The following is a 13,163-nucleotide window of genomic DNA, read 5'->3' as shown; positions in this document are numbered from 1 at the left end:
GTTGCCTGCACGCAGCCAGCCATGGCATCTCTGCACCTGTGGTGGTTTGTCTGGGTTGTAGGCTGTAGGCTATTTACCCACAAAGTATTTTCACAGGTAGCCAAAATGGCTGGAATGCACTAAGAACTTCATAATACTGCTGGCCTACTGCATCACACTGCTTTCCTACCATGATATTATAGTAGCCACGATGCTGGAAGGAATTGGAGACACTTGCAAACGGCACTTCTGTTCCACGTGACTATGGAAAATCCTGTTTCTCTGCACCCTCCTAAACTATTTCAGTAAATGACCATCATTCTCTGCAAACAGGAAAATGCTAGCTTGGTGTTTGAATGATTAAGTCTTTAGCATTCCCTAAGCTTCCCTTCCATCTTATTCTCTGTGTGACTGCCTTGCTTCTCTTTTTCACTATTATTATATTACAGTTTGTTTCAGCATGGGTTGTCTGGTTTCCCAAGAGCCGAACAACATTATCTATTATATTAACATATCTCAGAAACATTTAACATTCACTGGGAAAGAAAAATTAAGAAGTGTCACGTGGCAAGGTGAAATTAAGATCTTAATGTTCTCACAGTTATGTGGAACTTTAAAAACAAATAAATCTTTTCCCCTTGTTCAAACATCTGTTCTAGGCTGAGCATTGCTTACGTAGCTCTTACACTAATCCTCAGTCAACAGATCCTATAGGAGAAAGCAGGAAGCAACAAGAGACCACAAACAGGAATCTTTCAACCGTGAATACTGAAACTAAAACAGTGGGGATTCAATCACAACTTCTTAGGACTAAGAGATAAGCTCAAATCCTTGCACAGCTGTTACAAGTGCTGATCTAAAGATGAAATTTAGCATCCAAAAATGACCTAACACAGCCACGTAGGATGGCAGGTAATTGAACAGTATATTCTTAGATGCATCTAGAAGCAAAAGAATGAAACAACAGAATGAGAGGCAGAACAGAATTCAGCAAGCCTGATGTGAAGTAGCATGTCCATGAGAAACTCTGCACGTTAAAGTCCCCATGCCTTATAACTACAAACATGGAAGAAACATATGTTGTAGTTCTTCACTTAGAAGTTTTTATTGAAAAAGTACTATAAACTTCTAATACTGTAATTCGTACAGTTGAACTAGTCAACAACAAAAAACAACAAAAAAAGAACTTTTAAGAGTTCTGTATGCAAAAGAGTGTTAGTTTCATTTACGTAAAATAACCTCATGGGAAGAAAATCTGTGATCTGCTTAGGTGAGGGAAGCAATACCATCTGTGCCTCTTCAGCAGCTATTGGCTGACAACCTGTCTTCTCTCCTCTGCTCCCTGAGAGCTGTGATCAAACTGATACAAGGAAATGGGTCTCCAAAGCAAGGAGCACTCCCACTGCAAGCAGCAGCTAGGCAGGCCACAATTCTGTCTTCTACAGCCTGTCTACAAACATGCAGACCCAACAAGTCAGGAGCTTCAAACCATCACTTTGCCTTTTGCAATGACAGAGCAGCCTATGGCTCTAAATTATACACATTGTCAACACACGAAAACAGTGAAAACTGGGGTCAGGGTCTATATAGGCATTCCGTATCAAGATTATACAGCTAGACTTACTAGTATAATGCTCAGTCTGACTACTGCCACTATAACTCAAATAAAATGAGTTAATGTTGATATGACAAATGACAAGACTTATTTTTTCCTCTAAAGCTCTTAAAACTCACCACTGATGTTCTAATCCCGCTGAATCATCCATGCTTAGCTTTAAATCCGCACTTTCATTCGGTTAGTCTACTCAATGATGTATTTTTTTATTACTTCAGAAAGTCTGCAGAGCTGTTGTGCAAGCACAGCATTAGAGTTCATTCCATCCACTACAACTTTTTGCGTATTCCTTCACCTTCAGGTATATCTTATGTTTTGTCCCCAACTGCTCAGAAGAAACTGCAGTCTTACAAAGGAGACGTATAAACGAAATTACTCTTTCAACTCACTTCAGGAGCTGAAATCTAAAAAGATGTTTAATGCATTTGTAACAGAAGCACCAGGAAAGCATCATGCTTTACACAGAGAAGGACTGCTGATGTATTTCAGCACCTGGGTACTGAGAGTGAAATAAATTTGTGCTGTTTGACCTCCTTCATGTAATTGGAGCACAGCACAACTCTAAACTTCCGCATAGGCCACTAACAGAATCCCCAAGGAGCAAGTGGGAGCACCTAAACCAGAACCCTACCAAACTATATGGCTAAGTCATGCAGAAAGAACACTCCTATACTTCGCTTCTATTAGAACTGGGATTTCATGATGGTCAGTCAAGCTACCAAGGAAACAGATTCACCAGCATATTCATTAACACTGTGCACAGGACACAGCACACAATGTAAGTGCACTGGAACCAGTTTTCTCTTTCACTGCAAACACTTCTGAAACTAACACTTATGGATTTACAGATCTACCCCATTTCTCTTTCTCTCTTAGGAAAGACTGACAAAAACATTTTATTTATGTGTCTTGATCCTTTAAGGCCTCAAGACAAGAAATACTACCAACACAACTAGACATGCAAAGCAAACCACAGAGCCAACAACGAAATAGAAATTGAAGACTGTTTTACAGAGTTAGATTGAGCCTAAATAGCACCCTTTGCTATGTTTTTCAGTCTGATCAATTGCAGGCAGAACAAACCACAGTAATAAAAGTAGGCATCATAAATGACCACGATTCTGTGATTAAGGACTTGAATCATCAGAAGTTATGCACAGTGTATGAAGAAATCTGGAGGTCTGGGTCTTCACTTTGTAGCAGTACCTGGGGACCTATCTGCAAATAACAGATCCAGCAGAATTAGCAGAACTATTGACATTAAGTATGTAATGACCCACGTTTCACCATGTTTTAAGTTGACTGTTAACACTTTCTACACAAGGCAGATGACCAACAGGTACTTCATTGAGTTACTTTATTTTACAAACAACTATTATGTGTCTAATGTGGAATAATTATTGCAGAATGCACAATTAAAATAGGAAATTACTCTGCTTAGTTTCCTGATGCAGTCAAAATTGAGGATGATAACCAGTGCCTCATTTCTTTTATAATTAAGTTTTTTATTTTTCTATTCCCAGTACATATGATTTAATAGAAGACTAGTAGATAAGAATAGCAGATAAATACAGTACATTCACACATTAGAAGTTTACCATGCACTTCTACCCAGAACTTGAATACAAATCTAACTGAGCTGCACTGCTTTCTGGTATTAGAGTTGCTAGAGATAAGTTTCAGCTGATGTGAAGATGTGAAAATGTGGCAACATTGCTGAGTTTTTTAAGCCTATTTTTGCTCCCATGCGAGTGCAAGGACCAGATCAATTGCTGTCATTCCTCTTAATTTTATTTTATTTCTTTTGCATATTGGTACTATGTGCCTGCCAAACTATACCAAAGAGTATTAAGCCATAAGTGTACAGGCATGGGTAATTCTCCATCTTCTCCGAGCGCAACACAGAGCTGCTTTTTTGTTTTTTAACAGCGGAGAAAGGAATCCTTAAAATTTTATCTTAAAGATATCAAGAACATAAGAATGGTAACATGTAGTCACAACATGGTACATGTAGTCTCAGAGCAAAATATTTCAAATAAGTGCTGGTAGATTCACAGTTGGCTGATCAGCAAGTAGACGACTTGCAAGATAAACTGCACACAGAACTTTCACTATTTATATACAGAAAGATTAATATTTAGGCGCACGTAAAACTCATTTTAAACCGCTTCTGATTTTTCAGACGTTGTTTGTGAAATAATACAAGAATGGCACATAGTATCAGCGTGTCCTCAGGCAACGGCTTTCACTTGACGACTAGTTTTCCATTTATATTTGTGAGAACACTGAGCAAAGAATGTCCTCAGGAAAGAACTGGGTGAGTTCTGTAAATAAGTATCTTATGTGTCTCATGGAAGAAGTTGAGTGGTGGGTCTAACGGCACTCTGCAAAAAAGCAAAGCTGGGGATATACGCAGTCTAGTATTTAATCTCACTCTAAATGCTGATTCACTACACTTCTCTGAAATTATTAACAAATCGTTCTGTAATACGCATTTGTTCTTCCAGCTTTAAAGTGGTATTTTTAAATTTAGTAGCCAAATACTATAAAGAAAGTGCCATATGGAACACCTGCTGTGCATCGTTTATAGAAGACAATATGAAGACTGTTTCTGTGACACATTCTACCCATAACCAGTCTAGAGTGCTAACGTCAGGAACCCTTCCCTTTGTAAAGCAGATGGAAAAAGCAGAGGATGTACGAAAACTCACGAAACCTTTTCCACACGTATGCTGTCATAAATATGGTTCTGAAGTTCAAACCAACACCTCTCTCATTTAGATGCCCTATTTGCTGACACCATCAACACTCAAGAGTCTGCCTCTTTCCTTCCTTTTCATCAGTGCAGATGTCAGGAAGCAATCCTATTATACCTGAGGGGGAACAATGCAAGGGTGGGGAATAGGGAAAATAATCTCTATGATTCCTCATTATGATTTCACATTAGTGGGTAAGAAATTTGATGAACGAAACAGGCACAGCATGCACAGCAAAACAAAAAGAGGGTGATCTTCTTTCACTACACTTATAGTCAAGCCCACGATCAATACAATCTACAATATCCCTGACAGATGCTCAGCCCTCTCAACCACTGCATGATTGCTCTCATTGCCTGGCACACTTGCTGAATGTTTCCTGAGCGTTGGTGATTCCTACAAAGCTACTCACAGGATGGACCTGGTCACTGTTTCAGTGACTGGGAACAGACAGTTCCCAAGTTGACGTAAGTGCTTGCATAACCGGTCAAAATGCCCCTCATTTTGCCACGGCTTACAATAGCCGCAGGAAAAGCTACTGTGAGACTATTGCTAGAAACATGCAAAAGGTCAAATGTCTCCACTGTTCTTGACTACACGGTTCTTCGTTTAACATTCTGCACTCTCCAGGCTTTTGTATTTTAATGCTTCTGCATCATGAGGCGTAACTGTGTCTTCAGAGTGATTCTACAATCAAGCAGTGGCAAAACAACCTGAAGAACCAACTTCAGAGCAATGTTGCTGGAGAAGACTTTTTGATAAAAGTATTAAGAAAGTGTCTTTCAAGATATTTCTTGACGTTTAGCATTAGCTGAGATATTAGCACATCCTTCTGCCAACTCATACCAAAAGCTTTCAACACCAGTTTAAGAGTGACAAGAGCTGTTATTATTCCGCTCTTCCAGAAAACATTACTTTGGAAATCATCAGAACAATTTAGCAGCCTTGTAAAGGGTGCAGTAAAGAAGAATGGGTAAGACAGGTGTTTGAGACTACTTAAGGGGAAAAAAAACAACAGCTTTGTAATAGGGTTCAAATGGAATTTTACTTTGCAGTTTGTAACTCACAGCCTCTACTTCCCACAATGATACAATCTTACTGGGAAAAAACAACAACAAACAAGAAGCGTAAAGAACCAATTTTCCATATGGAGAACCAATTTTCTTGACTGTGCAAAACTTTAGTAGCATGTATATATGAAACTTGGTTCTCATGAAGGCAATGGAGGAAACCACTTTCATCTAAAAACACTTCTTTCACACTTAAGAAATAGGCAAATTCCAACTGCAAGCAACTGACTTTTCACTATGCTGACTTTTGAACCCCTCTGGAAATAACTTTCACATATGAAGTTTAAACAGGAAGGTAGCTTTAAACCAAGGTTTGGCGGCATTGAACTGCCACATCACCTGCAGATAGAACTTGCCGTGGGAAAAACACAACTGGTTTTACCAGTTACGGCAGTTCACTACGCAGGAGATCCCCATGGCTTTACGCTGAATTCCTTTTGCATCAGTATTACCATAAATCTTAGGGTCATCTAGGTTAAACCAGTAGGCTAGCAGGGTATTCAAAACGCCTAATGTCGAAATGAGATGTTCCTAGACTTCATGCTAAATACAAGAATCAAAACTGCAGCTCTCTGCCCAACACTTTGGAAAAGTGATTAAACACTTTCAACAACAGCTTTACTGGACCACAACAGCTGACTTCCAAGAAGTTTGCTCTGGAACAAGAGCAAGCCTAAATTAAACTAGATCCTTGTAACACAAAACTGGAAGGAAGAAGGGAATAAAACACAGGGAAAACAAACAAAAAACCTGAACAGGTGCTTCCTGGAAATAAATTATTGCCTTGGTTTATAGCACGGCTTTTGGATAAATGAAAATGGCAGGCAACCAAATAGAAGAACAACGCTCATGCCAAAGCTCCAGAAGAACATCCACATGGTGTCACTTGGGGCAGGGGACTCCATGGTGCACCTCTGAGATGATCTGTCTCAGCCATGAATCAGAACTGGATGCACCGAGGCAAAGCTGAATGCTCAAGGAGGACCTGTACAGGCCCTTAGCCTACAGCACCAGGTGACTGGAGACTTATTTACACTTGGTGCTGAATGTGTACACAGTCTATCAGTTAAGAAAAGAGCACAGTGCCCTTCATCATTTCCTCTTACTAAAATCTGATGAACCATTTTTTTTCTCTTCTTTTTATTCTAAACCAATGTATGAGATTGACCATATTCACACACCAGGTAGATGGACGCAGGTCAAATCTGGTTATCGAGATCAAACCAAATACAAGCTCTGAATGAGAAGTATTCTGTTATAATTATTCCCGTGTCATCAGCTGTAGATGCCTGATGTGCACCTGACCCTGCACAGGCACCTAAGGCACAGCCCTGCGGTCACTGTGGCGGGCAGCCCCAATTTTAACCTGGAAGCCCGGCAGCGAAGCCGGAAACCACGCAGGAACAGCGGCCGTTTTCCTCCCCATCCTCCCCGCTACCAGTGGGCACTGAGCCAGGGAGGATGTACGGGAGGAAGGGAGGCAGAAACGGATAAATGCAATAATCATGGCGAGGTAACCGCCCGGCTGGAGGGAGGGAGGGGGAAGATGCCATTTTGCGCCTCGCCGATTTTAACCCCGCAGGGCACCAGCGCCTCAGGCCCGGCCGCCGCGCCACCTCCTTCCACCCTGGGCGGGCAGCGGGGGGAGGCGGCCCCCACCCGCGGCCCCGAGGCTGACCGCCACCGGCAGCAGCTGGCCGAACCCGTTTACCCGCCAGGTCCCAGCGCGGAGCCCGGTGGGGCCCCCTTTCTCCGCACTCACCTTGCCCGCGGTCGAGGAGCGGAGGGGAGGGCAGGGCCGAACCGCAGGCACCGCCGCCTCCCCTCCAGGTGTTCCAGCGCCGCCGGCGTCACAGCGCCGAACGGAGCCGCCTCTGCCAGCCCCGCAGCGGGGCGGAGCCGCGCCGCCACCCGCCCAGCGGCCGAGGCGGGAGGGCGGCGGCTGTGCCCGGTGCCGGCGTCTGGGCCGGACGGACGTTTCCTGACGCCGGCCTCAGCGGGCGCGCTCTTCCTCCGTCCCGGCTGCCCGCGGTGGGAAGGCGGAGGAAGGGCTCGCTGGGATCCTTCGGGGACGCTTGGCAGCGCCTCGGCCGAATGTCGAGCACCTCTAGTCAGCCCCAGCCTGCTGGGGCCGTGGGTACTGCGCGAGGTTCGACGGCGAAATAGTGAGAGGTGGTGACTGTCACAGCAGTTGTCATCAAGGGTGTGGAATGGTCCTCCGAGAGGGGGGGACAGATGGCAGCGTTGGGACAGGGAATGTGGGTTGTGAAATGGGGTCAGAAATGGTCCAGTAGGGAATTTGAGGAGGGGCTTATACCTCTGAAATGGGGCATCTTTAGCTGCCTTGAAGAGATCAGTGAGTTCAGCATGACAGCAGCGATGGAAACAGGAATGAAAAGGCAAGATGGAGTTGATAAGGGCCTAAGGAAAGGGGTTAGGAGAGGATAGGAGAGTGCTGTAGAAAATGTGAAGGGAAACCAAAAGGAGTGGAAATAAGGACTCCGATGGGGGGGGGGGATACCTGCTGACCCTTGCAGTGACCTGAAGCTTTCATGTCGGTGCCATGGTGTTTTTGTGAGGTGTAGCTGAACCACTTTTGGAGCCATACATCCAGGTGTAGAACTGCAAAATGTACAGCAACAGAAACTCACATAGCGATGGCTGTATAAGCTGAAGAATTCCAGGCAAGACATGGGAGGTTGCAGAGTTCCCTCCCTTACTTTGGTCAGAGCATGGACAGCAGATTATACCCAAGTGAGGTGTACATAACACAGTGTGCTGGCAAACTGGAATGGGTTTCTGGCAAGAAATAGTGGGGTTGTTTTCCAGAGCTGCAGAAACCTCAATAGCCTTTGTGATTGTAATACTGAGCACACAGTTTCATAGGAAGTGAGTTTCTTCATGGCATTCTCAATCTTGAAGGAGAGGGTATACTTCCGGTGGTATACTGTTTAGGAAACCTGACTTCAGACATCTAACTTCTGTTTAGATTTTGTCTGGCAGACAGTATTAGCTATGCTGATCATCCAGAGCTTTTTAGGTCAAATACAGGAAAATAAGGTACTTATTAGGGTGTAGTTTATCTGTCTTTAGTTGTATGAATTTAATTTAATTTAACTGGAGTTCCCATGGAAATGAAAAGGCAGCAGGCTAAGGTGTATATACTTTCATTGCAGGCATTAACCATCTAATCATATTCTTGTTAGTACAGTTTAAGAGAAAAAGTTATTCATAGTGTTACTTCTTAGCTCTTTAAAAGGTGATGTCAGTGGAGGATTAAAAGTCTCTCTGGCATGGATTAGAATCTGAAGTCACTTCAGCGTGACCTGGAGTTGTTATTTAGTAGTTTTTGCTCATCAGCAAACAGAGAAATTCATGTTAATGATTGTAGAGTGGTGAAAAAAGTAAATCTCACTGTATGTGAAGTAAGTAATTGTTGTTACTTCCCAAGATTCAAAAGGAGATTTTGTTTGATAAATTTAAATGTAATATTTTTGTTAGGTGAACCAGAGCGAGGAAGGAAGGCAAGTGGTCCTGGAAAATCCTTCATTCTGAAAGACATACTTCTATACTTTAGGAACTGTTTAATGCCAGCAGTTGTGTATGTATGAATATATCTAAAATGAGTGTCTTAGACTGGCACACTTCTGTTTACACGAGGCTGGCATTTTGCAAGCTACAGATAACTTCTGGGATTGTCCATCTTAATCTCTTAAATTATGGGCTGAGATTACTTTATGAATTTAAACAATTAATTTTAAATCTGTATTCCTTATGATACAAGCATTTCATTGTCTTTTAGTGTGTTTCATATGGCTTATCCCTGCACATGAATAAATATAAGCGAGTGCCATCTGCTTGTTCTAGCACCTTTCTTATCTCCCATGGAGATATTTTTAGTGCAGCTGAAATACAGAAAAGAGTTATTGCAAATAATGCATGAAATAAGGTTTACCCACTAATTTTCACAAATTCTCTTCCATAGCAAAGCTGAATGAATGCATAAAACACCCTGAAGTATAGTGCTACCTTCATTCTTCTACTAACATTTCTTCCCATTGGGGCATCAAAGTGCTCTTATTGCTCACATCAACTAAACAATCGATCTGCTGACCTTAAAACAAGTCTGGACTCACTATTTTTGCTGTTTTGTAGAACACCATTCTTGTTGCACTCATTTGCAAACTGATTCCTACAGCAACATCATGAAAATTACTGGAAGATGCAAGTAAAGTACAGCCCTTGGAGATATAACTATTGGCCGTACCAAAGTTGGGAAGGTCATACTTTATCGGGAGAAAGCCAAGCCTTCCATCATGTAAACCCAGAGCTTTTGTGAGGATAAACTGCCAATATATACTAGCCTACTTCTTGTAAGATCTTTTCTATATCTAAGCCTTATGTTACACTGTGTCCCAGATCCATATAATTTGTAAAAGGATAAATAAAGATTGGAGTCATGTATTGAGTCAGTGACACTCACCTTCCTGTTCTGTTTATTGTATTTCATTGCTACTAATGCATACCATAAGGTCATGCTCACCATTTAATTTGTTATATTCTACTGCATGTGCATTCTGTGCTATCTTTATACGATAATCTTACAAACACACAGGTTGGTTTTTTTTTCTCCAGATGATGACCTGAACGATCCCTTCCAACTCAGACAATTCTACAATTCTATGAATTAGTTACTTATCAAATGCATGTAGAATCAGATATCTAAGAAACGACATTGAAGATCATCTTTCCTGATGAACGCTCATCTTTCCTGAATTAACATTATTAGTTGGTGGTTGAACTTTCACACTTGCTATCTTTTTTAATCTTCCTATAACTCTTTATTTGCCTTCTGGTTCGAGGAAGAACAAACATTTCAAGCTGTATTCTGTGAAACAATACTTCAATTCCCTCTGGTCCCTTGAATGAATGTTTTTAGTCTTTTCTGTTATCTCTGATCTATCTAATGCTCTTTTGTCTTGCCACATTGCTCGCAATGTCTGGAACATCATTGCTGTTTATAAATGGCATTTCAATCTCTAATCTGTTGTCAAATTTCTTAGTAAAATGTATCTATCCAGCTTAATCATGTTTAATTTTGCAGTTAGCCTTTTGCTTTTCTGTATTAATTACTATAGTTAGGTAATTTAGCTCTGTAGGGCATTTAATGTGTCTTGTTTGTTCCCAGCCCTGTCAATGAAAGGCCAGAAAAAAGTAGAGCATATTCATTTGAGCAGTAGTATCGTGAATGGTAGAAGCCAATACATACAGGGAGAGTCTCTGGGGAGATTGAATTCCTACTTATAAACAGAGGCAAATGTAGACTAATTCTAGTCATCAGTGGAGGAAATTATGTAAGGTAATGTTAGGACTACTTGACCACTTCTGTCAGTGGCAAACAGGATTGCAGCTTAGTTATCTGCTGAAAGCCTTTATCCTATTGGCGGCTTCAGAGATCACATAATTATTTGTTCCCATTTCATAAACTGGAAAATACATACTAGGACACTGATGCCCCAGAAGTGATTTGGAATTAAAGGACTCCAGGCTGGAGTGATGCCAGAATCTCTGAAATTCAAAGTTGGACCAAAACTCTGACAATTTGCAGAGGGTCATCCTGAATTAGTACTTTTCACAATGTTTAGTCAGCATTGCTTTCCTCTGCTTCTGCAGGCTTGACATGGAACAAGTGTGAGCACAGGGACTTGCCTGGATTTTTCTGCATGCAGGATTGGTTTCACACTAGATATTGTCCAAAGTCCTAACTTTTAATGAAGCTGTACAAATGGAGATAAATGTGGGTATTCCTTTGTGTAATTCATGATCCCTGAGGTGTACAATGCTTCTATTTCCTCTTGTCCATCTGACAATGAACATTGTTGTTACCGTACTTTATTCCACTGTCCTACACAGATACTTATCTGTCATTATCATACTCCCTGGATATTCTCCTTGGTGCATCCACACGATTTTCTCCATTTAAAATAAAAACTCTTGAAACAGTTAAATTGTTGAAATATTTTTGTCCATTAAGAATATAAGTCACGTCATTTTTAAATATCTACCGGAGATGTTTCATATGTTTGGCGAATGAAAATCTATTTAAAAAACTCTTAACAGCTGTTGTGCTAGGAGCTGTAGACACTGCAAGCTCTAAGAAGTGTGAGAATAATTCTATGTCAGAAAATAAATCTTGTAACATTAACTATTGCATGCAGCGGCAGAATCAACTACTGATCTATCTTCTTCTATTCTAAAATGCTTCTATTTAAAAAGCTATACCAATTTAATTTACTGAAGGCACTATCTTTAAGAGATATTAGTTACCATTTAGTACAGTGTTATCTGAAATTCCTGCTGAGAGCATCCTCAACAATACAAACTGTAGTTCATTGAAAATATTGTATATTTTCCAAAATGTGTTAGTGGTCAATTTTGTAAAGTATTCTGAAATCTGCTTAAAAATAAATTAAAATGAAATAATTGTGCTTGAAAAGCTTTGTTGTGTGTGACAAAGGATTCTTAGTGTTAAAACTGAAGTAAAACCAGACATCATGTAATCTCTGAGATTTCAACAGGTTGAATCATATTCTTCTGTGCTGTATAATCTCTGTGCCCTCCATGGCAATCTGATGTGGCTGGTCAAAGATAGCCACACTGAGACAGAAGGTGTTTTTCAGTTACTATAGGGTAGATGACATGAAGACTTTATGTTATTTTTACAATCTAATAGAAAACAAATCTGTCATTGCTTCAAAATGAAGAAAAGAACATTAGTGAAGTTTCATCTCTTAATACCCCAAGATTTCCTATCTGTGGAATATATCTTTAACAGTCTTTTATTATTACTTTTATTATTTCCTTACCTGAATAGGAGTCCTGGAGTTTGCTGTTCTAAAGATACTTAGATCTTAGATACTTCTTAGTGTAGTATATGGGTGTATATATATTTTTTGTGAAGTGAGAAATATCAATTATTATTGAAAATTCTGTTTTCCAAAATTCTTTGTACACTTTTGAAAATCTCTTCAGGTGGCCATAGGGATAGTATTGAATCAGACCAAAAAGAAAAAATTTTTATGTGTGCTTTTAAATAAGGTATTTTTCAAAATACTGCAGCATCTCTTATCTGAGCAATGCAATGATTTTTAATTTCTTTTTTTCCTTCTCTTTTGGAAACAGCATAGATTATTTGCCCCAGGAGACATGCTGTACTCTCACATGGATCCAATACATCCTATGTTGGCTTCTCCTTTTTTCTATTACACATACATATAAATAGCCCACATGGCTAAACATTAATAGATTTCTTGCATGTTATTGATGACATTATCTTCAGTTTGATTCTGTGAGAAGTCTTCCAGTATCCTCAGAATGTTTAACAAAGCTGAAAATATCATAGGTAATTAAACTGTTTTGCTCACAGGGTTGATGTATCATAAATCAACTCATTCTTGCTAAGCAAAAAACATCATTATTTGGATGATATCTTAAAAAATTGAGATTCAGCTTCAATCTTAATGCAGGATTTCAAAAAGATTCTTGAACTTCTCAGATATTGCTAGCAAAAAGGTTTAAAACACCCATACAATTTCAGAGAAATCACATTATCTGATTTATTGTGAAAGCACGCTAGATTGATTGATTGTCATTTTAAGTTACCAATAATGGGGGTCATCTTACGCTTTTAGAGATAAAGGATGCTAAAATTTGCTTTTTTCTTAGCTCAGTGAGATGTACTGC

At 40.3% G+C, this 13,163-nt stretch overlaps 1 protein-coding gene and 1 long non-coding RNA gene across 17 annotated transcripts in view; one reads left to right on the top strand and one right to left on the bottom strand.

Annotated features, from left to right (window-relative positions):
* ICA1 (islet cell autoantigen 1) overlaps positions 1-7,290 on the bottom strand; it is a 66,651-nt gene extending 59,361 nt beyond the window's left edge. For all 16 annotated transcript variants that reach the window (XR_014943037.1, XR_014943038.1, XR_014943040.1 and 13 more), the window contains exon 1: positions 7,183-7,290. The gene's annotated coding sequence lies outside the window, so the exon portion shown is untranslated. The remainder of the gene's footprint in view (positions 1-7,182) is intronic.
* Positions 6,800-11,916, top strand: LOC146762132 (uncharacterized). Its single transcript, XR_014943045.1, has 2 exons — positions 6,800-6,933; positions 10,056-11,916. It is a non-coding gene; the product is annotated as an uncharacterized LOC146762132 (long non-coding RNA).
* The last annotated feature ends 1,247 nt before the right edge of the window (positions 11,917-13,163 follow it).

Source organism: Coturnix japonica, chromosome 2 (assembly GCF_054131305.1).
Source record: "Coturnix japonica strain WE chromosome 2, WE-NBRP24, whole genome shotgun sequence".
Taxonomy (NCBI): Eukaryota; Metazoa; Chordata; class Aves; order Galliformes; family Phasianidae; genus Coturnix; species Coturnix japonica.
This window is presented reverse-complemented; position numbering and strand designations above follow the sequence as displayed.